General features: G+C 49.7%; 1 protein-coding gene across 2 annotated transcripts in view; it reads left to right on the top strand.

Moving 5' to 3' along the window:
* EVL (Enah/Vasp-like) overlaps window positions 1-27,754 on the top strand; it is a 148,840-nt gene that overhangs the window by 19,499 nt on the left and 101,587 nt on the right. The gene's annotated exons all lie outside the window — the stretch shown is intronic.

Raw genomic sequence — 27,754 nt, 5'->3', positions numbered from 1 at the left:
TACACCCAATGTGGGGCTTGAACTCACACCCCAAGATTAAGAGTCGCACACTCTACTGACTGAGCCAGCCAGCGGCCCCAGTACATCCCAAATTTTGATTGCAGTGATGATCACACCACTTTGTAAATAACTAAAAAAAAAAAATCATTGAATTGTATCTTTTTTTTTTTTTTAACGTTTATTTATTTTTGAGACAGAGAGAGACCGAGCATGAACGGGGGAGGGGCAGAGAGGGAGACACAGAATCGGAAGCAGGCTCCAGGCCCTGAGCCATCAGCCCAGAGCCCGACGCGGGGCTCGAACTCACGGACCGTGGGATCGTGACCTGAGCCGAAGTCGGACGCTTAACTGACTGAGCCACCCAGGCGCCCCTGAATTGTATCTTTAAGTGGGTTAATGTCATGGAATAAAAATCTGATTCTCAGTAAATCTGTTTTTTTTTTAAATTTGTTTTATTTTTTATTTTTTTAAATTTACATCCAAATTAGCTAGCATATAGTACAACAAGGATTTCAGGAGTAGATTCCTTAGTGCCCCTTACCCATTTAGCCCATCCCCCCTCCCACAACCCCTCCAGTAACCCTCAGTTCTCCATATTTATGAGTCTCTTCTGTTTTGTCCCCTTCACTGTTTTTATATTATTTTTATTTCCCTTCCCTTATGTTCATCTGTTTTGTCTCTTAAAGTCCTCATATGAGTGAAGTCATATGATTTTTGTCTTTCTCTGACTAATTTCACATAGCATAATACCCTCCAGTTCCATCCATGTAGTTGCAAATGGCAAGATTTCATTCTTTTTGATTGCTGAGTAATACTCCGTTGTATATATATACCACATCTTCTTTATCCATTCATCCATTGATGGACATTGGGCTCTTTCCATACTTTGGCTATTGTCAATAGGGCTGCTGTTAACATGGGGGTGTGTGTGTCCCTCGAAACAGCACACCCGTATCCCTTGGATAAATGCCTAGGAGTGCCATTGCTGGGTGGTAGGGTAGTTCTATTTTTAGTTTTTTGAGGAACCTCCATACTGTTTTCCAGAGTGGCTGCACCAGCTTGCATTCCCATCAGTAAATCTGTTTTTTTAAACTGAACTCACTGCTTTCCTTCCCATTCTCCATGAGATACACACTGGTGACCCACGGTAGAAACCTGGTGGCTCGATGGAGTCATTCACTTCCCTCCCGCTGCATCCAGGCGGCCATGTCATCATTTTTTCCTGCTAAGGAAAATCTCTCTTGTCTGTCCCCTTCTCCAGAGCCGTGATACTGAATCAAGTCAGATCTTCATCCTGTTCAAATGCTGTATAATTACATTCCACGTTTGTTCTTTACCTCTGAAAAAGTCTCTCTGGACTTGGTTAAATTGATAATAACTAAATCTGAGTTAATATTCTCTTTCCAAGTTTCATTAGCTCATTGTGATGTCTTTCTGGATGAAGTTATGACTCCTTAGCAGAGTATGTAGTCTCGTGTGAACTGGACTCTCTCTGCCTCTTCAGGTTAATTTCCTCCGTTCTCCTTATAAGGAATCTGCCCTCACATGTTCTTTGCTTAGGGTAACCCTCTTGATCGTAACGATAACCCTCTTGATGGTAACGCCATGTTACAAGCGATCAGTAGCCACGTGTGGCTGGTGGCTGCCATGTTGGACAGCACAGAGTGTAGAACTTCCACGTTGTATCGTAAGCCCTTAGTGAATATTTTCCGAAGGAATGAATGTATCATAGCTGTTATATCTACAACAGGCATTCACCTGACTTGTGCCTTCATACTTTCAGTGGTAAAGTGCTCCCTGGGTCATGAGGCAGCACGTTGGATTCCTGAATCATCCCTAGGTATTTCATCCTCCTCCTTGTTATACTTGGCTGGTATTTGCTTCTCTAAAGTTTCTACTGATTGGTTCAAGTTTCGTATCATCCAAAACGGCATCCACATTATTAGACCATGGCAGTCGTTTCCTCAAAGTGTGTTCTGCCCTGAGTAAACACTTTGCCCACTTAAGCCTTGTGTAACATAGTCAGTGGTCTGCAGTGTGTGGGTGCTTCTTACAAACTGTGGGCTCCAAATATGGTGTGACCGGTGCAGAATTGAGGGCTGTCAGCTCTCTTTCTGATACGTACATTTCAACTTGGGCAGCCCTAATTGTTATGTTTCCGCATCTGCCACAAAGTTCAGCAGTTAGCACAGTAGCTGGCTGAAAAAATTAAACCATCAGTTAACGTAGGTCGAGGTAAGACTTCTTAAGCTTTTTTGGAGGGCAGTGTTTTCTGTCAGTGTATAATCAAATAAATTTTAATCATTCTTATCTGAAATTGCTTCTTGCTTAACTGCCATAAAGGTACCTCTTTTTTTGAATCATAAAAATATTTGATCCTTGTGGAGAATTTAAATATTGGTAAGCGAGAACGAGAGGACAAGGGTCATCTGGCTGGCTCAGTCGGTAGAGTGTGCGACTCTTGATCTCAAGTTTGTGAGTTCAGGCACCATGTTGGGTGTAGAGATTACTTAAAAATAAAAATCTTAAAAAAAAAAAAAAAAAGGACAAGTACTCATTATCACATCATCCAGAGATAGTGTTAACTTTCTGCTGTGTGTCCTTTCTCAAATAGCACAGAGCCTGATGCGGGGCTCAAACCCACACACTGAGCCAAAGTCAAGAGTTGGAGGCTTAACTGACTAAGCCACCCAGGTGCCCCATAAAGCCACACAGTTTTTAAAAAAATGTATATATTGCAGATTTGTGGCATACGTATAGCTTTGTAAGCTTTATTTACCAATATACCGTGTTTAACGGCGTATTTGTGTCATTTTTTTAGAGCTTTGTTTCAACACTTTATTATGAAAATTTTCAGACTCGGAAAAATTGAATTATCTAATAAACATCTGTATACCCACCACCATTTCACTTTATTTGCTTTGTCACTATTCTATCCATGTACTTACCCTTCTCTTTCCATCAATCATCTTTTTTTTTTGATAAAAGTTTAACTTTTTAACGACTCTATAGTACTTCATTGACTGGGGGCATCTAGATTATTTAACTACATAGTCAACCCGTTGTTGGGTATTTAGGTTGCTTTCCATTTATATTGTGGTGGTTTTCTCATTGTTGAATTTTGAGATTTTGTTTTATATTCTGAGTATAAGTCATTTATGAGATATATGGCCTGCAGTGTTTCCTCCCAGTCTGTAGCTTTTACCCTTTCATTTTCTTAGTGGTGTCTTAAAATACATACATTCTTAGTTTTGATGAAGTCCAGTTTACCAATATTTTCTTTTACGGATCATTCTCTGCCTACCCCAAAATCAGGGAGATTTTTTCCTACGTTTCCTTCTAGAAGGCTTATAGTTTTAATTCTCACATTTAGCCTATGATCCGTTTTAAGTTCATTCTTGTGCATGGTGTGAGATAAGGGCCTAAGTTCACTTTTTTGCATATGGATTTCCAATTATTTCAGTGCCATATGTTGAAAAACCCAGGCTTTTCCCCAATGAGTTGTCTTAGCACCTGTACTGAAAATAAATCATTTGACCCTGCGCTCATTCATTTTTAACGTGATACAGAATAGAAAAAAATCTCGTTTCTGTTTTACTCTGTTTTGCTTCCGTTCCTGATGGCTTCACTCACACCAAACATTTGGGAAACCATGTCCTTTCTGTGGTGGATCTCATCTCGATTGTGTTGATGGACGACAGAGGCATGGGAGCTGTAAAGAACTGGGAAAATACGGTCGAGGGCACACCGTTTTTGCTCCTTCTCCCTGTCCCTGAGGTTGGGTATTTGCCCGGGAACGTGAGTGATAACTGTATACTTGGTGAAGCTCTCACAAGAACGGTGATCGAGTAAATCCTTCAGGAAAGAAACATGTCTGGCAGGTCCAGGATACCAGCAAAGCTCAGAAAACTTCCTTAAGACTAAAAGTTAGTTTTTTCCAGTGCTCTCTCTTTTGAAGTCCGCTTTCTCTGGGGAATACTTTAATCCCTTTTTACAGTTTGTGAAGATGTGACAGAGTGTGAACTTTGCGTTAAAAAGTGTACCTCGGCAAGATCTGAACTCCGTTTCCTAATTAACGTACTGGGTCATGACGATGGCAACAATGGCTGGTATTAATGAGTATTTTTCACGTGCCGGCACTTTTCTCATCATGTCAAGTGCATGGTCTCATTTAATCTTTGCAATAACCCCAGAAGGTAGGTACTGCTATTTCTCTCTTTTTATGGGTGGGGAGCCTGCCGCACAGAAAGACAAGTGACTTGTGCGTTTGGCTGGAAAGTCTGGGCCCCAGCAGGTCCCGAGCCTGGGAATCACGGCGCCACGCTGCTCGAAAACTCACGGCAGTGTAGTTCCGGAGACTGGGCTTAATCTACGGTCCCAGCCTTCAGTTTGTACTGGGTATTTCCCATCTTTGTTACTGCGGTGGTGTTTTTAATCACATGTAAACGTAACTGTTTGCCTCGGTGTAACTCCCTTGGCATTTCTGGTAGGGCTGACGTGGGTATCTGGCTTCTCATTGAGAATTTCAAGCTTTGAGTGAGTTAAGAAGCCGGAAGGAAAGGGAAATGTTAGATGTTTAGACTCACCATGTAGTTTCTTCTGTCAGCTGTTCTCTTGCCTAAAAAGCAGGCGGTGTCCTGCACCTGTTCATTGGCAAACAGGCCCGTCCTTCATGTAGTAAAGGTCAGGAGAAGGGGTTTTACTGCCACAGTTGGGCGTATGGTATCTGTTCAGTGTCCGTTTCTGGGAGAGGAAAGGGTTAGAGAGGCGGTTCCTGGGAGTGGGATGGGGGTAGAGTGGTTGTCAGCCGGGGGGAGGGGGGCGGGGGCTAGGGGGAAGGGAACCAAGCTTGGTTTCAGGGGAGCTAGGGGCCAGGCCTGGCCCCGCCTGAGCTTGCTACCACACATCTGTTTATGAAGGGAGGGGATCAAACCGCGTGATGTCTCCAAGCCCTTCCGCTTCCACAGCCTGTGCTCCTGGGATCTTTCTGACTCCGGAGGACAGACTCAGGCAGGGTGCTGGACATCCCAAGTTAGGGCAGAACTCAATCATGCGAGCTGTAAACATAAATACCTCCTTTTCTTGGTTGTTCTCGTTAGGGAGAGGGGATTCTGATGTACGTGAACTCCAAACTCTGCTCCGCTCCCTGGTGTCAGCCTCCGGCCCTGCTGTTGCTTAAGTAGGACCGAGGCACGGGTGGTTGTCCTCCCCCTGCGCTTTCCCAGAGGGACACGCTGGAGACTCCAGCATGGGTGGAGCGTAGCTTGCCTCTGTTGAGGTTCACCTCACCGCCTGGCTCTGTGGCCTCCTCTCTGTAAACAAAGTAGGGGTAGGGATCCCTGTCTTGCCCACCAAGCTGGACGGGTCCTCAGCCGTACAAGACTGTCTGAGAAGTGCTTCCAGAGGATTCCGTGAGTGTCAGGTATCATGAAGGTACTGCACGGTGAGCGTGCGGACGTGCTGGTTGTGTAAGGGCTTCAGCTGGTGGCCCCTCCTAGAAGCTGGCACTTCCCCCTAAACAGTGGGAAGAAGCCAGAGTTCCCGTCTTCATCACCAGGAGAATGAAGCTGAAATCCAGCGGGTCCCAGCGATCGTGTCTGCTTGCCCCGTTCTGTGCTGCGCAGCCAGAGTGGTGCCAGGCTAGACCGGGGCTTCCTGGGGGGGCACCGATTCCAGTCACATCCAGGCAGACTTTATTTTCAGGTAGACTGGGAGTAGGCTATTCTGGGAAAGCTCTCGATGGCCAGTAAATTATTGCCAGTTAATAAGATCTGCGTGTCGGTTAGGTTGTAAAAGCTTCCTAAAATCAGTATATTGGAGCCAAGAGGCTAGAAAAGAAACCGGCCAAAAAAACTCCCTTAATACTTATGGTAAGTCTTCCCACGTAAACTATACAAAAATCGCTTACCTAATTACCACCGCGTCCCAAGAAGTAGGTAAATGCTATTCTCACTCTGTAGGTGAGAAAACTGAGGCTCAGTGGAACAGCCTATCCAGGGTCACACAGTTTGTTGTTGGCATTCCTGGGACCAAGGAAGGGGGCAGGGCGGGGAGAACTAGCTCTCGTTGAACTTTTATGAAACGCAAACCTGCTTTTGCATTCACAGTCTCCTTGAACCGTGTGATAGCCCTGTGCATTGGTACAGTCCTGTCGTAGAGGTGAGGCAACTGAAAATAAGTCGTTCGAGGGTAATAGCTAGGAGCGGCAGAGCTGGTGTTAAACTCCGGCTGCGTGTGGCTCCGGAGCTCAGTGCCGCTGCACGCCGTGGCCTCCCCGTTCGTGGCTTCCTTCCTTCATTCTGCGAATATTCGTGATGTCCCGGGCCTAGAGTTTCACTTTCCCCAGCTTGCTCTTCTGGTTTCCCACGGATCTCTACTTTGAGATATCGCCTGTCACATTAGTGCTACCGGAATAGTTTGTTCAGGTTGTACACTTGTGTGTGTGCTGGGAGGGTACATAGAAAATAGCGTTGGGGTGCCTGAGTGGGTCAGTCGGTTGGCCGTCCGACTTCGGCTCGAGTCACGATCTCGCGGCTCGTGGGTCTGAGCCCCACGTCGGGCTCTGTGTTGATGGCTCGGAGCCTGGACCCTGCTTCAGAGTCTGTGTCTCCCTCTCTCTGCCCCTGCCCCGCTCGCGCTCTGTCTCTGTCTCAAATATAAATAAAACATTTAAAAAAAAAAAGAAAATAGCGTTACTGTTTTTATAAAATTCATACCTGTTCGCTGTAAAAATCAGACAATACAGAAGAATACAAAAAAAAAAAAAAAAACGTAAATAAAGCACACGTGACCAGGGACGCCAGGCCCCTAGGGATAAGCAGTTGTGAGCGTTTTGGCCGGCATGCCTCCAGCCGTCTCTGTATGCGCGTGCACACGCACGTAGCAGCATCACAAGTAACAAGCAGCTGTGCGTACCGAGCTGTCGCTCCTGGCTCCGGCCCGAGCGGTTCCACGTGCGGTGCATCCCTTGCTTCTCACCAGAGCCTTGGAGATCACGATGTCACCCCGTTTTAGGCGGAAGGAAACTGGTGTTTTAGAACAGTGAAGTCATTTAATTTGCCCAAGGCCAAGCAGCGGCAAGCTCTCTGGACCGAAAGGCTGAGCTTACGGCCACCGGGCCGCGTGGTGTGTGCGGTAACGCGTCCGTGAACATACGCCGCCCTGCACGTTCTTTTCTGGAACTCGCTTCCTTGTTTGATTCGTGGAGGTGTTTCTTATACCACAGTATCCCTAAGTCCGTGGCATTAGCCGTCTGTGTTTACAGGGACTCTTTGTATATGCTGTACTTCGTTTGACCGATCCCTGTCGATGGATATTCAGTTTATTGCTGTCTTCAGTCCTACAAAAATCAACATCTTTGTGCCCTTTTGTTGTTCTGGGCTGGTCAAAAGTCAGGCGGCCTTTGTTTGGGTACGATGGCCGCCAGTGGGACGCTGGTTGGTGGAGGTGCCAGGAGATTTTCAGCTGAGGTGCCGCGGATTGCTTCCTTGGGGATGTCTGAGGATCCCTTCCAAGGAAGAGGGCGCACCCTGAGGGGGTGACTGGCCTGCCCTGTGGGGCCAGCATCAAAGTTTGTATTTTCCGGGATGAAAACATTGCCATCAGGGCAAAAAAGGGGCTTCTGTGCCCGTTGGCCTTTTCAGACCCTCTCTTTTCTCCTCTGTTTTAGCCTAGAAATTCCTTACCATCTTTGACAGTAATTTGATGCCTTTAGAAATGTCGGTTTGGGAAAAAGAAAATTTAAGTAAAGGGGTGAGGGGGCGCCCGGATGGCTCCGTCGGTTGGGCGTCTGACTTTGCTGGGGTCATGATCTCGCAGTTCGTGAGTTTCAGCCCCACATCAGGCCCTGTGCTGACAGCTCGAGCCTGGAGCCTGCTGCGGATTCTGTGTGTGTGTGTCTCTCTCTCTGCCCCTCCCCTGCTCATGCTCTGTCTCTGTGTCAAAAATAAACAAACACTAAAAAAAATGAAATAAAAAAAAAATGTTGGTTTGGGGGCGACTGGGTGGCTCAATTGGTTGATTTGGCTCAGGTCATGATCTCACAGTTCATGAGTTCGAGCCCCACATTGGGCTCTGTGTTGACAGCTCAGAGCCTGGAGCCTGCTTCCGATTCTGTATCTCCCTCTCTCTTTGTTCCTCCCCTGCTCGTGCTCTGTCTCTCTCTCTCTCTCTCTCTCTCTCTCTCTCTCAAATAAACTTTAGAAATGTCTGGTTCTTTTAGCAGTTTGATCTGGCTTCTTTTGGTTCTTTTCACTCGGAGGGTTGACCTAAACAACCTCTCTCACCATTACTGGAAATGGGAGGTGGTTGTGGCTTTTTTAAAAAGATTAGTGCTGATGTCTAATCTCTCATCACATCATGGTTCTCCTGGAAAATGACAGTACTTTGTGGCACACCTGGAGCGGGATGTAGCTGCTTGCCGTGGGAGGGACTGGCTTTGGGGGCTGGGCGCCGGCCTCCCAGACAGCCGAGGGGTCCAGATGCCAGAGCCGCATACCTGGGGAGGCACACCAGCTTGGGAAGTACAGCTTGAGGGGACACGTTTATGAAAGAGAAGCAAACCTCTGCCTGCGGGCGGTGGACACTTTGTGGAGAGAGCGTGTGCAGCATGAACGACTTCTCTTTCCCGCCCTCCCCGTGGGAGGAAGAGAGCGGTGTCTCTCCACCCCCGCACCACCGATAGATACTTCGGGCCAGAGAATTGTGTGCTGTGGACGGCTGTCCTGCACATAGTAGGATGCGCAGCAGTGTCCCTGCCCTCCACCCCCCAGGTGTCGGGAGCACCCCTCCATCATCCCCAGCTGTGACCGCGGACAGTGTCTCCACACAGTGCCCGGTGGCCCCTGGGGCACCGAGATTCCCCCGCCTGAGAATCTGGTGGTAGAGCCGTCCGTGGGTTTCCGACTTTCACGTGCACCCGAGTCCCCTGGAGAGCTTGGCCAGACACAGATTGCCGGGTGGCATCCTCCCGAAGTCTCTGGTTCGGTTAGTCTGGGGAGGGGCCGAGAATTTTCATCTCTGACGAGCTGGCAGATGATGCCGTTACTGCTGCTGGAGGTCCCCGCTCTTGAGGGCCACTGGCTTATAGGATAAGGCACCTACATTAGAAACCAGGAGACTTCACTTCTGATTCCGTCTCTGACAGTAGGCAGGGTACTGTGTTTTTCTCTTTCTGTGGTCAAAAGGAGATCGGACTGACATTTTTCTTAGAGTCACTTACCACTTGAAATCTGTGAAGCCCTTCAAATTCCATGTTCTTTCGGTGGAATACAGTGGTTCGCAAAGCTCGGTTCATCCAGCGCCTACGTCCCTTTTGCCCTCCTTTTCCTTTTTTTCAGTATGTGCTGTGGGGTCCAAGGAACATAGTGTCGTGGGAGAGTGAATGGTTTGAGAATGAGGCATGGAAAATAATCAAGGGCTCATATTTTTTTCATGTTAGTGAGAATACGTTTTTACAGAAACACTGCGGTTCCAAACTTAGTCAGCTACCTAATAAATCCTGCCCAGCATTGGGAATCCATGTGGAGGTCTTAATCAGTTCGTCCTGATACCTATTAATTTAAACACCAGGGTTATAGGCTGGGTGTCAGAGCTTTCTGTAAGAAGGAATATAAACACCACTGCGAGGCTTATGCAAATGGAACTTTTTTGGAAACTAAGAAGCAGTGCTATTTTGGAGGAGGAAAAACACCACCTTGTACATGTTAGTAGGGAATCAGAAATAGAGAAAGCCCGATTATCGGAAAGAAAATGTGAGAAAGAAAAACTAGCTTTTTGAGGGAATAAAATGTGTTTATCTAAAGCAGGACTTCCCAAATTAAAGCTCCCTTAGACATATATTCATGTGATTTCTCTACCATTATGTCTTCCCTAAGAGTCCTTCTCGAGACAGAACATGTGTTAAATTAAGGTTCTCCTTTTTAGGGCTTGTATATTGGGAAGGGGCTGCATGGTCAGGATTGGTGTCTAGACTGTAGACCTTAGGTGCTCAAAACACAGGGACAGCTCCTCTGACTGCGGCGTAGACCTCACCCCTGTGGTCTGGTTTTAGATGTAAGGATTTAGACCCCTGCTTTACTTTCTACCTTTAAAATAAAATATCGTCATCCCTGCCTTGCCAGTAGGTGCTAGAAATTCCCACATTGTTCATTCACTGGGTCTCTACCGCGGTCTGAATGTCTGTGTCCCTCCAAAATTCACATGTGGGGATTCTAACCCCCAGTGTGATGGCATGAGGAGGTGGGGCCTTTGGGAGGTGACTGGGCCCGGGCCTTCACGAATGGGTTAGCGCCCTTTTGACGGAGACCTGGCCGAGCTCCCTGGCCCCTTCCCCCACGTGCAGATACAATGAGAAGTCTGCAGCTTGGAAGAGGGCCCTTACCTGCCCATGCCGGGACCCTGATCTTGGACTTCCAGCCTCGGGAACTGTGAGAAGTTAATGTTTATTTGTAAACTCCCCGGCGTGTGGGGTTTTGTTACAGCACAGCCGGAGTGGACAAAGGCAGCCTCCGTTTTCCAAAGGCTCCCCCTGGACTGGCCCCAGAAGTTCCCTTCCGCACTTAGCTTCTTGGAAGACACTTGACATCCCAGAACCTTTGGAATCCACTCACTCCTTCAGTTCTTTAGAACGTTTAATTAATTAATTAGTTTATTCGTTCCACTTCCCTACCCTCTGTGGAAAATACAGATATGAACAAGACATTCTCTGATTCAGTCCATTTCTTCTTTGACTTCACGTTATTGTGCCAGTTAGTGTGGGCTGAGTTTGTATGTCTCTGTAGTGGGTTTGGTTTGTGACTTCCAAGCACTATTACATTGGAAGGAAAGGGATGATAGGGGTGGGTTTGTGAAGTTGAGGAATTAGAGTTAATTATGGTAAGTGCTTCAGAATAGCCAGATCTGGAGGAGGGGGAGGAGGGGCTCTGTGAATCAGCACCTATGAATCAGATGTTCCCTTTTTTGTTTTTAAGAGACCCACAAGTGTGATAGTTGGAGAGAATTCAGAGAAGCACTGAAAGCTGGAAGTTCTAGAAAATAGCCCCCCCCCCTCCCATTTCAGGATGATTTGACCTGAGAGGACTAAGCAGTAATTTCGAATTGACTGCAGTCATTTGAAGGATTTTCATAAAATAAGAGGATGTAAACGAGGCAGAAGCAAAAATGGACCAGACAGGAAAGAACTTCTTACCCAACAGCCCCCTGGAGTGGATGATAAGCTATGTTGAGATATTGTAGGAAGATTATCTGAAACCTGGGGAAAAGGCACAAGGATTACTGAACGCCCTTTCAGGATCACTTGGGGGCATCTTTTAGCAAGCCCACCTAAAGGACAGCTGACATTCTTGGAGAAGACTGACTTCTGTAAAGCTAGATGCTAACTTGCAGAAAATGGATAAATTACACATGATTTCTGTCCAGTAGAGATCTAAATGATTTCTGTTCAGTAGAAAAGGTACCTCAAAGCTTATGGTTTCACCGTTTGGTGGGAGGTTAACCAGTTTTATATCTAACCTTGCAAGATCGTCACATTCTGTTTTTTTTTTCTTCCCCCACTGACTCTATGTATGTTTCTCATGTAACCTTGGAACCAGCATTGTCATTCTGCTGTTCCTTCATTAACGACTTAAATCAGTCCTTGACGCATGCATACTGTATTTTTGTATGGCAGGGTTTTAGCTTTTGAAAATTACACTTTGACAGAGTGGACACTCCTTGAGGAGATAAGCATCTTGGGTGGCTAGGCTGTTGCCCAGAAGTAGGGTTTGGCTCATTTGACCACGAGGTCCTTTTAGCCCTGAATTCCCACAATTATGCGTGTTTATGAACTCTCTAGGCCCCTTGGATAGTAGGTTGCATTTATCAATCATCTAATTGTGTGACTTGGATAAATACTTAAAATTCCTGCCTTATCAAGACCTCAGAGGCACAGAGGAGAAAAGGATAATTTCCTTTGTTGTTAATGATAGTATTCTCATCTACATATCTGGCACACACAACTCACAGAACGCTGGCACACCTGTTGTATCTGGCCCTCGTAATATCTCTGTGAGGGAGCAGACACTCTGACAGGTGAATTACAGGTGAATTACTCCACTCCGGTAAGGACCGGACCACAGCCCAGCCGGTCACACTCCAGGCCCCCCGGGCTGCTCATGCTGGTACCGGGGTGCGAATGGGTCTTGATAAGAGCAGTGAGTTGAGGTGGGAAAGGAAACCAGTGCCAACAGAGAACCTAGAAGATCCTGTGTCACAGCTGCAGATGCCTTCGGAGTGACTTACCAACACTGACTCTCATTGAGGTTTTTGAGGCCTTGTGGTCTGGTCCCAAATGTTGGGAAGCTTTCACCTCCCCCTTTCTCAGAGGTGGTGTGATACTAGACATACAACAGAGTCCCAGTATCTCTTGATGGAATATATGAATTTGTCTTGCATGCTTTTATCTTCCTGATTCTCCCTCTACTCCCGGCAGGATTTTCTGGGAAAATTCTGTCTGTCTGGGTGACATTGGGGCAGCTGCACGTGTTTATTCAGAAGAATAATCTGCCCTATTATTGGATGGTTGCACTACAAGGACTGCTGACTTCATCCAATTTTGTCTTTTTATGAAATCGTCTCTCTTAGTCTACAAACTGCTGGTTCATTAATTCAACAGATATTTTTTGAATGATCCCGGGCGCCAGCTCTGGGGTAGAATGGTAAAGATGGGGCAAGGTCCTTCCTCTCGTGGAGCTTATGCTTCCTCGGCTTATGTTACTCTCGGGGTTCTTAGTATTTCTGCTGAAATATTTTAGTCTTTGCTCTGCTTCGTTACTAATCTGAGAACCACACGAAACAGTGCAGTTGTGGGAAAGACTATCTCTGAAACATACCTGTAATCCATCAGCTTGTTTTCTGCTCTCTTGTCCTGCCTCCACCACCAGAGTCCAGACTCCGTCAGCTCTTACTTGGACTGTGGCAGCAGCTTCTGAGTGGTCTCCCCACTCGCACGTTTCTTCTAACCACGAAAATCGGGTCGTGTTACTCCCTTGCCGAAAACTCTCCGGTGGCTTCCCTGGCTGCTGACGCCCTGCTGACCTCTCTTCCTCATGTCCCATCTCCTCTGTTCCTTACTCCTCCGTTCCAGCCACACCGCATGAGAGGGTGAAAAATCACACTTGTTTCCTCCCACCTCAGCTGATTCCTCTGCCTGCAGTAATCCTTCCTCGAGGTTTGCACAACTGTCCCCTGCTTGTCATTCCCATCTCAGCGTAGATACCACTACCCACGGGGGTCTTTCCTATCACCGCCGCTAAGTTCAGTAGCTCCTGTCGCTCTGTGGCACGTTGCTGTGTTGTATTCATTCACGATGTGCCTTCCCTCATTAGAAGCAAGCTCTGGGAGTCGGGATGTGAGTGGACTCGCTGCTGTCTCTCTGCACCGCCTGGAATGTACCTAGCATAGCAGCTCTCCAAGTGTTTGTTGAGTGAATGCAGAGGTAATCTTCGGGAACCCGGCACAGATACTTAGAGAGAGCTCACTTGCTAAGAGAGTCTGATGTGGACAGAAGTGCGGAAATAATTGCCAGTAACTCCTACTTTTGACTCGTGGTAGATTGAACGATATAATTGTGTTTGCTTTGTGGTAGAATGCTTTTGGGGGGTAGCTTTTAGTTTAAATAGAATTCTCACAATAGAGGTGAGGGATGGCTTTATTTAAAACTTACATTTTAAAGTTAAATGTCACTGTAGAGGTTCACTTGAATTATGTAATTTGGGGGAAGGAATGAGTTCAGCGTGTAGGGCTCACATTTCTCACCAGTTGAAGAAGGGATCTGTTTTGTTTTTAAATTTTTGGAGAGGTTAATGCAACTGCAGCAAAAGTGCATTAAGTGAATCAAAAAAGGTTTTGACTGAAGGCCTACCGTGTGTGTCCCTAGGAATGTTAGCTTTCCCAAATTGTCAGGGGCCTGGGGACACCTCATGTTAATGATCATGTCTGTGTTCAGTATCTCCACATTTGTTCGACCTTGGACAAGTTACTTCAACTCTTTGGCCTCTGTTTCTTTATTAGCAAATTGGGGAATCTCATAAATTCTGTCTCAGATATTCTTGGTGCTGGGATTTGGAAATTTTTCACCATTTTTTATCAGCTCTGCTCGTACCAGGACCTTAAGAATTGCCCTGAAAGGTATAACGAGTGTTCCAAGAGGAGAGTCTTGAGTTACTGATGGAAAACAGGCATGAAGTCCAGAGGTCTCCCTCCCCCAGGCCTCTGCCACCCTGGACCTGCCTGTGGCTAGGCTAAAGCCCATGTGGCCAGCTCCCAGCATGACAAATGTCTGGGAGCTAAGGTCACTGCCACTCCTCTCCAGACCTCGCAGGTGGTGCTAAGAATGCAGGTTCCGACCATTAGACCAACCAGCACATCCTTCAGTCAGAAGTAAGTAGTGAGTGTCTGCAGTTCACTAGCGTTGTCCCTGAGCCTGGGAACGACTGATAACAGAATGCTCTGGAATCTCCTTTCCCTCAAGAAGCTTGTGTCGGCTTGATTACCAGCTGCCCCTACCCTCATCCATGACTCTCACCAGGTAGTTTAATAAATAAAAACATCTTATAATTCTATTTGGTCTGGGTTAATTGCTCTTCCTAAGACTTTGGCAATCTCTACTGCCTTTTTTTTTCTTTTTTAAGAGAAAGGGGGAGAGTGTGAGCAGGGCAGAGGGGGAGAGAGAGAGAGAGAGAGAGAGAGAGAGAGAGAATGAGAATCTCAAGCAGGCTCCATGCCCCCATGCCCAGCACAGAGCCCTATGTGGGGATCGATCCCACAACCCTGGGATCATGACCTGAGCTGAAATCAGGAGTCAGAGGCTTAACTGACTGAGCCACCCAGGCGCCCCTCTACTGCTTTTTTTTTTTTTTTTTAATTTAAGATTTAGTAGGGGTGCCTGAGTGGCTCAGTCAGTTGACTGTCCGACTTCAGCTCAGGTCATGATCTCGTGGTTCATGAGTTCGAGCCCCACTTCGGGCTCGGTGCTGACAGCTTGGAGCCTGGAGCTGCTTCAGATTCTGTGTCTCCCTCTCTCTCTGCTCCTCCCCTGCTCATGCTCTGTCTCTCTCTGTCTCAAAAATAGATAAAAACATTAAAAAATTTTTTTTTAAATAAAATAAATTTAAGATTTAGGACAGTGATTTTAGACATACTTCCATACACAGTATATATGTTTATGTGTACATGCACGCACACCCCTTGTCCTGAGAATCACGGGACAGAAAGGCCCTGACCGTCACCCCAAAAATTAAAATAAATAAGCTACCTGTAAGCAGGTAGAGTACCACTGAGGGGGGATGGCCTTACCGTGGGGACGAATGACGCAGCTCGCACACTGTCAGGGAGAGGCAGCCTTGTGAGGTGGTAACGATGATCGCGAACGTTCCACAGCTCGGTGCACTCCACGGGGAGCTCTCACAGCTCCCCGGGGGGCTGCCCTGTGGGCTCCCCACAGCCGTCCCGCAAGAGGAAGGCCCGGGCAGCATCCGCATCAGTCCCGCTGCGCACGCAGAGAGCCCAGGGCGCGGACAGCTCGGGTCGCCTGCCGGTGATCACAGAGTCAGGAAGTGGCAGATCTGGGACGTAAACTCCGTTATTTAATGACTCTGAGTCTCTTGTGTTTTCTGTTCTATCATGATTCTGCCGAGAAGCCGTCACTGGAGGGTCCCAGGCGGAGACCTGTCAGGAAGTCGTGTGCGAGCATTCGCGAGCAGTTCAGTTCAGCTGGTGATTGCTGTGTGGCTTGAGGGATCACAGGGTTCCCCCCAGATCGTCCTCACTAATCAGTCTGCCTCCGGCGGCGGTTACCGCTTCGTGTCTTTGACTCGGGCCCTGGGTCGTGGCCGCTCCGTGAGGCGGGGAGAATGCGCGCAGCCCCCGCGGAGCAGCTTCGCGTGGACACCTGTGCTCCGCCACTCTCCTCCCTGATGGAGAGTAGAGGCGAACGGTCGTTCCTTCGGCAGACCCTTATCCAATGGCTCCTCTCTGTCCTGCTCTGTGCCAGGCTCTCAGAGTGCGTGTCGCTGCCCTTCTGGGTCTCAGGGAAGATCGGGCAGGGTGCCGGGTGGCGCGTCGGTGGCAGTAGCGAGAGCGGCTCACCGGGCCGGGGGTGGAGCACGCGCGACAACACGCAGCTCGCACACGGAGCCGGGACCGATCTGGGCCGCTTGCCCCCATAGGCCGGGGAAGTTAGGGAACCGGGAGAGAGTTGGAGAGAAAAGACTTGGTTCGCGGGGCCGAGGCCTTTTCGCCTGACCCCGTGGGCACCGGGGGACTCGTGCGGGGTTGGAAGGGGCACCGGCCTCCAAGTCAGATTCAGACAACGGCTCTGGCAGAAGGGACAGAGGGAGGAAGACCGGTCGTAAGGCGCCGGGCCACGCGAGAAATGCCGCGGGCACGGGACGGGGCAGCCGGATTCAAAGAAACCTTTTGGAGGTAGAGTCCGGACTAGTGACTGATGGTACCTGTGGGTGTGAGGGAGAGAGAAAGGCAGGAGCGAGTCACGGGTCTTGACGTGAGATCTGTCTCCCCTGGTTTATAAAGAGCATTTGCCGGCCAAATGCTTGAAGATCTCCTTAATGGCAAGTCTCAGAATGCAGCCAAACCTTGCCAGCTTGGGCTTTACAGACTGGTAAACATTTCTCTCCTTTTGGCTGACACCTCGTTTCCTTCTTCTCAACTTCTGTTCTGGAATCATTACATAAGTTTTGTGCCTCCAGGAATCGATAAGAGCCTAGCACGTGCTACACACCCAATAAATGAGTGATGGAGTCAGTGAGATCACTTATCACGGTGGACCCACAAGGTCATGTTGTTGACGGTGAGGCGGTGAGCACACAGTGTGACTCCTGTGATTCCGGAACTCTGAGGAATTCTCAGGGAGGTGCAGCCTGGAATCCTCTCCGCTGTTCACCGGCCACACCGGCCGCACCTGCCCGTGGCGGCGGCAGCCATGGGAGATGAGGCAATCGGGCAGGTCGCCTGGGAGCCGGCTGCGTTCCTTCAGGCTTTTGCCCCCCACTTCCCAACCTGCAGATTTCGGGTGCAGGGGTGGCGGATGTGCATGCGATTCACCCAGGACCCCAGGCGTGCCCGGGGTTCGACTTCCTTCTCAGGGCTAATCCAGCTCCCAGCCTGGAGCCTAAGCATACGCTGCATTAATCAGACTTGCTGGAATGATCACATGGTTTTCTAGCTGCCTCCCCTGTTAGCTGCCGCTTGTCAGCAGCTGGCGGAGCTGGAGGCCGCAGGCCCCTGTCTGCAGAAAGCCTTTTACTTCCGAATATTGGGGGGGTGGGGGGGGGGTGGAAACCCCGCCTCTTTTTTCTGCACTTTGCACCATCCGACTGACTAAATGGTTGTCCTCCGAACCAAAAAGGCTACCAGACAATCTAAGGACGTTGTCTCTGACTAGGTCATGTTTGCATTTGAAGAATTCAGGTACGTCGTGGGCTTTCTACATCAGCCTGCCGCTGGGTTTTTGTTCTCGCTGGGTTTTTGCTGTGTAATGACAGCTCGGGCTCTGGCTGGTTCTCACCCCCAAAACGGTTCTTTCCTGCATTCCGTGGGCTTTATCCCGGTCGCGGGGGTGGGAGGCGCAGAGGTGGTGCAGGTCGGGGGTGTTAGCTGCATGCACACGTGCAGCAGGGGATAATTGGGGTGCTCGTGCGTAAATTTGCCGGGGACCCCACCTTGTGCCTCCTCTGAGCTGCTGTGGGTGGTGTAGAGTTATGAATGCAGAATAGCAACTCTATCCAGAATGAGTCTCTCGCTCTCTTTTGTTTTTCTTCCTTTGTCAAACTCATGGAGTCCACTGCTCTTTTAAAAAAATGCTCATGGTAGCAGCAAAGATGGAAAATCCTGCAAGTCTGTCTGCTTAGTTGAGGCTTGATTTTGGCTCTGATTTCCCTCCTCATTGTTAATAGTAATCTCGTGCTTGGGCAGTTTTCTGGGAAGTGCTCTGATGATGTTTTGTTAGCAGGGTCCTTCTCTGCTTTCAGAAGCTTTTCGGCTGCTGTAATTATCAATGCTCCAAATGAGTCTTTTGTGAATCTTATTCCTTCTCTTCTCTGAGGATCTGTCCCTGGGTATGAACATGGGAAGGGATGTTCCAACAGAGGTAGTTTCTAAGAAATGAGAATAAAGGAGGCAGAATGGGAGGGTTATCTGACCATTCGTGTGTATATTTCCACCTTTTGGAGCATACAGAAGACAGTGTGTGTGTGTGTGTGTGTGTGTGTGTGTGTGTGTGTGTGTCTGTCCCTAACCTCCGGCAGGCTCTCATTTCTCAAATGGAATTACAACGTATTTTAGAACTGAGCGTAAATACCATATCGATGGGCGAGGGGGGTGATTGTGTGGGAACCCCAGTTCCGTTTCTACAGGCCTTTTTTGTTCCCTCCGGAAGGTTGCGGCGATAGACATTAAAACGATAACAGAATAACCACCTTTCGTTGTTTGTAAGAGGAAATTTAGAGACCTTTTAATCAAAATCAAGAGAGTAGATGAGAGGATCATCAGATCTGTAGGAAGAAAAGCAGGGCTGGAAAGGGTGTCCCCGCCCTTTCTATAAACTTGGAGCTTTGGATCTAGGAAGTTCTCCTTTGTTTAAGAGAGTGTCTCTGCATTATTTCTAGTGGCCTGGGCTGGTGAAAAGGATATTCTTTCCATGTGGCAACATGCTCTGGGGACGTGGGGCCTGTGCCCTTACACGGGGACCAGAACTTACTGTTTTATGGTAGCTCCATTAGATAACTCACAAGAATTTGTTTTATGCTTGACGTGTTACAGTAGATAGGTCCATAGATGGTGAATTCGGAGTCCCGGGTTCTAATCCCCGTTGGCAGGTTAGCTTTTCTGATCCTTCTGAGATTTACGGAGGAGTTTGGGAGAGTGTAGAAAGTAGTACAGCTGTGAGGTTCGTATCTTACTGTTAGCATCTATTCGGGATGGAGTAAGCCTTAGCTAACCATCGCCTTGAACAGAGCTTGGAGCCGGTCACCTCGTTTCCTAGTTAGGGAAGAGGCATATGTATCAACAAGCCTTGTCCCCTTGGGTCAGCTCCCAGCCCAAAAGCTGGGTCTGAGCAGTTGGAATGGGGTCACGTTGAGGGCCAGTGTGCTGCTAGACTGAGAAGGTGGGGCCGTGTGTGGAAAGTAGACCAGAAGGGGGGGGGGGTCTATTACCTGTGTGTCCGGCTTTGCTTAAGCTGGCCGCAAAGAACTTTTCTGGGTATGACTGCGTTTTGTGACTGCTGCCCATACTGGACAGTTGGCCGCCTTCTTTAGTCACGGGCTTTGTGTGGGGCTGAGTGATCACGGTGGGGCAACACAGGCACTTTAGAGGAGCTTGTTAGCTTTGTAGCTCCGGTCAGGGTGGTGCTCAGGCTGTAGCCTGCAGTGGAGACCCCTGGAGGGCCCGTGAAAACCTGGATTGCTGCCCCCCCCTCCCAGAAGCTCGGGTCTGGTAGGTCTGGGCTGGGCTTGGGGATCTGCATTTCTAGTAAGTTCCCAGGTGACGGCGATGCTGTAGGCCTGGGAAGCAGACCCTCAGAACCGTCGGCTTGGGGGAAGCAGGCAGACTGCCCTTACGGAGATGGGACATCTGAGGCAAAGGCGAGGAGGTCCAGGTAGGAAAGAAGCCCGGAGCCGGAAGCCGCACGTCCAGTCAGGCAGGTGGACCCGAGGCGGGCGTGCTCCTGGGAGATTAACCCGTGACCATGATCGTCACAGCGGCCCCTCCTCCTGGGGAGGGGCCAAACCGAGTTTATAACCCAGTTTCCGCCACGTACGGCCTGTGTGGACCTGGCAGGGCTCTTCGCCTTTTATCGTCATCATCTTCTGTGGGAATTTTCTCTAAGAATGTCTGTGACGCCGTTGGAAGCAAATGAGAGGACGTGAACTTGCTCTGTGCGTCAGGGGACACGTTACTCCCTAGTAAGGCACGAGGAGTTCCCTGAGAGCTTTCCAGTGTCCTGTGTTTTTAACTTTGACTCCTTTGTGCCTAAGACTGCTTGACGCACAATAGGTCCTCAATAAGCAGTCGACACCGATCGTTTTCAGGGGATTTAACGAGGAAGGAGAAACAGGCACGTGATCAGGCCGGCTCGGTGCGGGTCTGGTGCTGGTGCCACGGTGCCCGTTCAGTGCGCTGGTTCAGAAGAGCGCGTCGAAAAGCCCGTGGCTGACCTCCTGAGAAAACTGCGAAGTGTCCTTAGCACACCCCAGCCGCTGGGGTGGCAGAGCTCTGCTCCCGTTTCCTAAGGAATCTCTGCGGGTGATCTCACTGCAGAGCCTGCTGACCATCATAGTGATTTGCTGGGGCCAAACCCGCAGGGTTGCAGAATCCTGAGAGCTTGGGTGGTTGGGCCAGCATTTTCCAGATGGTTAGGGTAGTTTCTGCCTGCCGTTGGCTTCAAGACTGTATTGTTCCAACACCAGGCAAGCTGTTCTAGCTGGCTGCTGTGGTAGACACGCTTCCCTTATATTTTTGCCTTTTTAAAAAGACCTCTTACGTGAGAAGTTTACTGAATTCATGGTTTAGTAAACATTTGCCAGTCACTACACACCACGGCGACTGCCTTCTGAGCACCAGTGAGTACTAGAGACAGCTTTGCGGAGGCCTCTCTGGCTTCCCTTCCACTTCCAGAGCCCGAGCAGGGACCACGTTCCCTCCCCTCCCCAGAAGAAACATTTTAAAATGTGATTTTTGGCTCTGTGATCCCACAAGGGAGAATGGAACCCAAATCAGAAACCTCTGTTTCTCAGAATTCCTGATGCTTACCCTGGTTTATTTCTAGAAGGAATGTGGTATGCCAACTCCAAGATCTAAAATCCATAGTTGGAATGTGTCAGTCACGTGAAAACGGGAAGGTACTACCCTGAGACTGTTTGCTTTATTTTCTTTTGTTGAGTAAAGTGTCCTGGAAGCGTGGAGGTTCAAACACCAACCGGCTCTTTCTTGATTAATCCGTGTTCATATCCAGTCTTGGAAAGTGTCGTTCTTTCCCTTGCTCTTCCACTGGAATATGGAGATGAGTTGAGATGAGGGGGTCTCGGGGAAGACCTGAGGTCTGGAAGCCAGCACAGCCCACCCGGTGTCCGGAGCCTAAGCCAGCCTAGCCCCTCTCATCTCCCCGGCCCTGTCATCCGCCCAAGAGATGGGGGTTTAGGTACGGCGACTTTCACGCTGTGGCGAGCAGGTAACACTCATCAACAGGAGACGGAGGCTGGGCTGGGCAGCGATGGGGAAGGGGCTGTTGCCCTGCTGTTCCCCAGATACCGCTAGTCGCTTCGCCCACGGTAACTGGAACCCACGTAACATAAATGAAAACAGAAGCTCGGGGATGTGGACAAACCTGAAACGTATACCTCCCCCCCAGACCTTTCCCCAGACTGGTCCCGTGGATTCAGCTGCTTGCTTTGTGCTGCCACCTGGAAGTCTGCCGGGCATCTCAAACTTAGCACATCTGACACCTTTCTTGTATCTTTTCTGGAGCCATTGCTTCTACAGTTTTCCATAGCCCAGCCTTCCTTTGGTAGCTCCATCATCCCTGACCCTTTTCTTTCTCTCCTACTCCGTGCCTGAGCTATCCGGGCGAGTTCTGCCGGCTCTATGTCACTCAACCGACTGAGCCACCCAGGCACCCCAGTCGGTGCTACGTCAAAGCATGCCCAGAGTCCCGACACTTCTCGGCGCCTCTGGTGCTACCAGCCTGGTCCACGTGGCCACCGTCTCCCACCCGACTCACCGCCGTGGTCTTGTAACTGCCTCCAAGCTTCCCGTGTGCCTTGCCCTCCTGCTCCTGGTTTTTCAGCTGGTTTTCATTGGAAAATATCGACTCAGGCCATGTCAGTCCAGAGCTCAGAACCCTCCAGTGGCTTTCCACCTGGCTGCGGGCGCCCCCCTCTGGGGGTATCTCACAGGGCTTGCTCAGCCGCCATACTCCGTCTCTCCCGACCTCTTCCTCCAGATGCCGGCATGGTTTGCTGCCTCATCTCCTGGGGTCTCTGCTCAGCTGTGGCCTCGACCTCTCTTTTTAACATACCCCCTCCCATAATGGGCACTCCCTTTCCGCCTTACTCTGCCCCATTTTTCCCCCAGATCACATATCACCATCTACTTCCTGTGGATTTTAATTTTGTGTTTGTTTATTGTTTGTCTCCCTCTAGCAGAACGTTAAGTGCTGCAAAGTAGGGCTTTAAAAATCTATTTTTGTTCACTGCTGTATCCCTAGTGCCTTGCAATGGTAGCTGTCTAAAAAACACCTGTTAAATGGATGAAAGAAATGAGAACAGACACCCAGAGAGGTTGGGTAATTTGCCTGAAGGCACCCAGCAAGGAGGCGTAGGCAGTTTCACTTCCGTTCATCTCCTCAGACAGTCTGTGCCTGGAATGCCCTCCTGTGAATGGACCTCACGTCCTCCAGCTGGCACACCCTCGTGAGTCTCTCCGGTGGGCCCAGAGCCCGTTGTGGGGCCTGGCTCTCGGCACCCCTCCGCGTCTGTGGGAAGCGGAGAACAGAATAGAGGACCCCCACCTGGGGTGGGATGGACTGACCCCTTGTCCTGACCCCTTCGGCCCTTACATCCCGTCTCTCTGCAGGGCTGCCCTCGGGGCGATTTACGACAGTGTTCCTTCCACATCTTCCTGCCCTCCTGCAGTTTGAGCTCTTGGTGGTCAGGGAGCGTGTCTTAGTCGTCCTCCACCACTACCAAGTCTTAGCACGCTGTCAGCTCTAGTCTAGGAGGGGTTGGTAAATGCCTACGAGACTGATGTTGTAGGTAGGTATTAAAGTAATTTGAATTCTATCGGTCACAGTCCCTCGCTGCGAGGAGCTTATGATCACACGGTCTTTGATCCCCCAGGATCTATTAGAATGCACAGCTGTGTGGGTCTTTAATAGGCGATAGTGGGAGCACCTGGTTGGTGGAAAGAGCAGAGGGTGGAGAGTCGAAGGAGAGAAAAACAGAGCAGGAGCGGGGAGGACAGCCAGACTGCATTGACTTGACAGTCTTGCCTGGAGTTTGACTGGCCACAAGCCGAACGTTATTCTGGGAAATGATGTAGCTGTTATGGCGGCAGAGCAGAAGTATTTTAAAATACCAATCTGTCCTCCGTTATTAAATAAGTGTTGCGATTATTGTTGAGTTTTGCTGAAAGAGAGGCAGTGTTGTGGATCTGGGATCCAAAGACTTGGCTTCAGTTTGTAGAAGGTAAACTTAAAAGCTGTGACCTTGGGCAAGTCACTGTATTTCTCTAGGCCTTAGTTATTTCACTTCTAGGAAAAGGGCTACTTTGAGGGTAACATAGAGGAGAGAAGTAGTGCATAAATGACAAAATTTTGCTATAATGTTTGTATTTTATATTTTGGAATCGGGGGAAGCTTAATCAGTCAATATTTAACTGGCTCAGATGCTACTTTTGTAAAAACAGTCCTGATTTCCATTCCCCTTTTCTCCTTGCTTAGCATATTAGTAGTCTCTTGTGTTAAACACACGCGAACAAAACTTAGAGGAAAGAAGTTAACTGGGCTCATTACCCAGAGGAATGAGGAAGAGGGTACCAACCTGGGTCCGTATGATTCTTGCTGGTTCCTTGGGATACTTGCAAAAGCGTCTCTAACTGTGTCGGTTTTGAGACTCGGTATGTATGTTTTGGAAGGAAGGAGGGCCTTTTAGCGGGTAGGGTAACTGTTCATTGAGAAAACACTTCCTAAACATTTACTAAACATAAGCCCCAGTAGAAGATGCAAGTACGTGACCTGTGTGTAATCTTCAGGCCTCCCTGCAGAAATTTACTGTCCTGAGAGGGTGCTGAACCGACAGCAAAAGCGTGGGGTGGGGTAGCCAAAGACAGACAAACGCTGAAGTGTAGGATAAATTCTTAGGGACACCGGTGAGGTGCGTGGGCAGGAGGAGGATGTGGTTTTGCCGTGCTGAGAACTGAAGGGAGCCTTCGGGAGGAGGTGTCCCCTGGGTGAGTCTGGGAGAGGGGAGGGGTTCAGGTGAAAGGAGATGAGGCAGGGGCCACTCAGGAGTCTGGGGGCCGAGGTGTGGGAGGGGGTGTGGCGTGTGCCCCCAGCCACGCTTTGCCTGATGAAACCCGAGGGAAGAGCTTTTTCTCCCCAGAGCAGCCGAGTCTGTTCCGTCCTTTGCTCGGCATTGGCGACATCCCTGCCCCGACGTTCACTGCGTTGCAGAGGTGAGCCCTTGTCCCCTTCAGGGTGTGTGTGCCGACACTCAGGGGAGGCGCTTCGCCACCTTTGCTTCCCCACCAGTCTTGCTCCCTCCAGCCAGTGACTTAGGCCCTTTGTGCTTTGGTTTGCCTCTCTGTAAAACGGGGGTATTACCTGCCTCCCCGAGTGATGGTGTCGATTAAATGAGATTACTCACGTGAAGCATCTAGCGGGGGGCCTCAGGAGATACTCAATAAGTTAATTTCTTTCATTTCCCTTCGGTAGCAACACACTTAGGTAGACCCCCACCCTGGACTGGAAATTGCACACGAGCCGGGAGGGGGACCTGACACACTAAGAGTGGGGAACCTCGAAACTCCCCACCTCCCTAAGAGTGCAGACTCGAGTGCCAGAAATCAGGCCTTGGAGGATGACCGGTTGTTGAAATGCTCGTGCCACAGCAGACCAACCAGGGTGTGACTAGTCAGCTGAGTGCTTGGACCCCGGCTTTGTGGGCTCGCAGATTCGCTGGTCTGAGAGATTAGGTTCCTTGCAGTTGGTGGACCGAGATTCTGGTGTCTTCTGTCCAGTTAGGATAGCACAGCCCGAGCCCACCCCACGTGCGGACACTCCCTCAGTGTCTACATACTTCGTCCACAGCCAAGCGAGCTGTGGTGAGCTGATGTGGGCTGCACGGGGCAGGTGCAATGTGTGACCTGCAAGCGTCTCCCCTTCCATGGGAGGGCACAGTGGATTACAGACAAGGACACGGTGGTGGGCACCTTTCCAACGAGCAGCAGCTGTTGTACATGTGACAGGGTACCTTTGGGCCTGGGGGTTCTGCCTGACATCAGGAGAAGCTTCTGAAGGCCCTCAAGTCGAGGATTCCATGTGATGGTTCTCTCCTGGGAGGGCCCATCAAGGTCAAAACAGAGGGGGCCCAGGCTGCACCTCAGCCCTACTGAGACCAGCTGTCCAGACGCGGAACCTGGGTACGTGCATTGCGTGAGGCTCTGCCGGTTATTCCTGCGCACAGTCCCAGTTAGAGTTTGTGGGAAGAACTTGACCTTGGGACTCTGGAAACCCTCAACTCTCTCTGTGATACTGTGTTGCTTTGGGTCAGTCACTTACCTTCGCCGTCCACCTGGAAAACAGAGATAACATTTTGTTCACAGAGATGTGGTTCAGAGAGAGTAAGGTGACAGCCGTGTGGGAGCTTTGGAAAGCTGGGAGCACCGGATACGGAAACGTGCTTACATGTGCCATAGACTCGTAAGTCCAGGTGTATTGGATGTGTGTGGCCGGTAAAGACCGCAGCCTTTGGTCTGGACTGAAGCCTTGCTGGTTCGAGGCCTTTCTTGGGTTCGGTAACCTCACAGCTAGTCGCTTTGGCATTCAGGAGTTCACTTGTACTCGTTCACGAGCGAGAGGAATTGTTTTCACGCCAGTCAGCCAGTTCAGAGCCTGCCAAGTGCCAGGGTTAATCTTGCTGTGCGCTCTTTGAGACCAGCCTCCCTCCGTCTTTACCGGCACAAGTGCTGGACGAGACGAAGACAACCTGCCTTTGCCTGTGGAGGCCCTGGAGGAAACGTGAAAACTCCAAGCTCCTGCATCTTTGAAAATCACTTCTTGGCCACGGGCGTGCAGGCGGCAGGCCAGGGGCGCCAGGCAAGAGCCGGGAGCAGGAAGCGGGCGTCCCTCCCGGTGCTCCCTCCCGAGTGTTGAGAACTTGTGCTCTGGCCGCCATCTTTCACTGTGTGCAGAAGCCAGAAGCTGTGCATTGTGTCGAGATAGAGCCTTCTCCAGGGAGATGGGTAAAACCGTGTGCCTGTTGTGATCAGGACATCGAACAAACTCTGACTTAAATAAAGAAGCATTTGTACTCGGCGATGAAACTCCTTTTCCTGGAGAGAAGATGCTTCCGTAGTTGGAAACTTGGAGCACTTCCAAAGCCATAGAGCAAAGACTGCATCCGTTCGTTACTCTACGCCCTACTGAAGGAGTGAGGGAGGTAGGGATTCCCCAGGTAGAGGAAGGTAGGTGACGACGTTGTGTGTTTTCCTGGTCTTGGCCGGGATGTTCACGCTAATCAGATCCCTGGTATGAAGCAAGTGGGAATCAGTTCATCCCTGCCCTGACTGAAGACGTTAAGGACAGCTTGCTTCAAGAAAGATGGGGGCCGAGAGGAACGTGTCCTACTCTGGGGACCAGATTATAATACGGCTCAGTCTCTTACCAGTCCAGCCCCTCTTTTCTCCTGTACGTGGCGCCCTCCGTGGCCGGACTGCGTGTTCTCTTAAAGCTCAGCCCCCAGGAACCTTCCTTCTGCCCCAGGGAACCTGGCTAAGTCGCGGATCCGCACACGCCACTTTGCCTCCCCATCTCGAAGCTTTATTGTCTCTCCGTGAAGTCCTTCGAAACCCAGCCCTGTTCACACTTCCCTCAGGAAGCCTTTTCTGACCTCTTTATTCACATAAACTTCTCTGTTCTCTCTAAACTCCCTTACAGCACTCGAGGTAGGTCACACGTCATCTGATATTTAAGTTTTCTCAATCTGATTTTCTTGACTAGATTGAAGGTTACTTGAAGGCAGAAAGAACGTTCGGTCGTCTTCGTTCCATCTGTCACACTCGAACAGAGAGTTGGGTGCATCGTGCCTTCTCAGCACCCTTTATTCGTTTTTAGCATTTTTTTTAACCTCCTGCCACATGCCAATCATTGTTAAAGGCCCTAGAAGGTGAAATGGCAGGAGAGAGGACACTTGCTGCCTTTTCGACGTCTGTTCCCTTCGCAGCATGGAGGCGTGACTACCATTCCCAAAGAGCTACTGAATCCAGTAAGCAGGACCTGCTTTGAATGGGCAGGAGGGGTCCGGGCAGTAGGTCTGCAGGAAGGCCTGAAAGTGCCAGGTGCTGGAGTTTCAAAACTGTAGGCACTTGCAAAAGCACTTGAGCTATAAAAATGCATGTGATGGTTAAGGTGTCCTTACACGCTTGAATGAAATGTTTCTCTTTTTTTGTTTGAGAGACAATGCACGCACGTGTGCACGTGTGCGAGCCGGGGAGGGGCAGAGGGAGAGAGAATCCCAAGCAGCCGCCACACTCAGCCCGATGCAGGGCTTGATCCCACGACCCTGGGATCACGACCTGAGCCAAAATCAAGAGTTGGACGCTCCACCGACTGAGCCGCCAGGCGCCCCGTAAATGAACGTTTCTGATTCCTCTAGATTCAAACGCAAACAAGATCACACACGTGTATTTCGGGCCCTCTTGTTACCACCTCCCATGCCCCCGCAGTCCTGCGGGCTGGGGGCTACCATGCCCATCTCGCCTCAGAAGCACCTGAGGAGACTCGGAGAGGTCAGAGTGCTTTCCCACGGTCAGATATCTGCTTGATTGGGAAGTGAGCCAGTGCCCATTTTGTCCTTTCGTAGCTGCCTCCGACCCTGATCTCGTGAAGCAAGGAAGATCGGTCAGGTACCCCGGTGATACTTGTTTTATGTAGTGTTTTGTCGAAAAAGTGAATGCATCACATTTATTGGGCCCGAAGTAG

The sequence above is a fragment of the Panthera uncia genome (assembly GCF_023721935.1).
Source record: "Panthera uncia isolate 11264 chromosome B3 unlocalized genomic scaffold, Puncia_PCG_1.0 HiC_scaffold_1, whole genome shotgun sequence".
In the NCBI taxonomy this organism is placed as follows: domain Eukaryota; kingdom Metazoa; phylum Chordata; class Mammalia; order Carnivora; family Felidae; genus Panthera; species Panthera uncia.
Note: the sequence above shows the minus strand (reverse complement) of the source record. Positions and strands in the feature narration are given on the sequence as shown.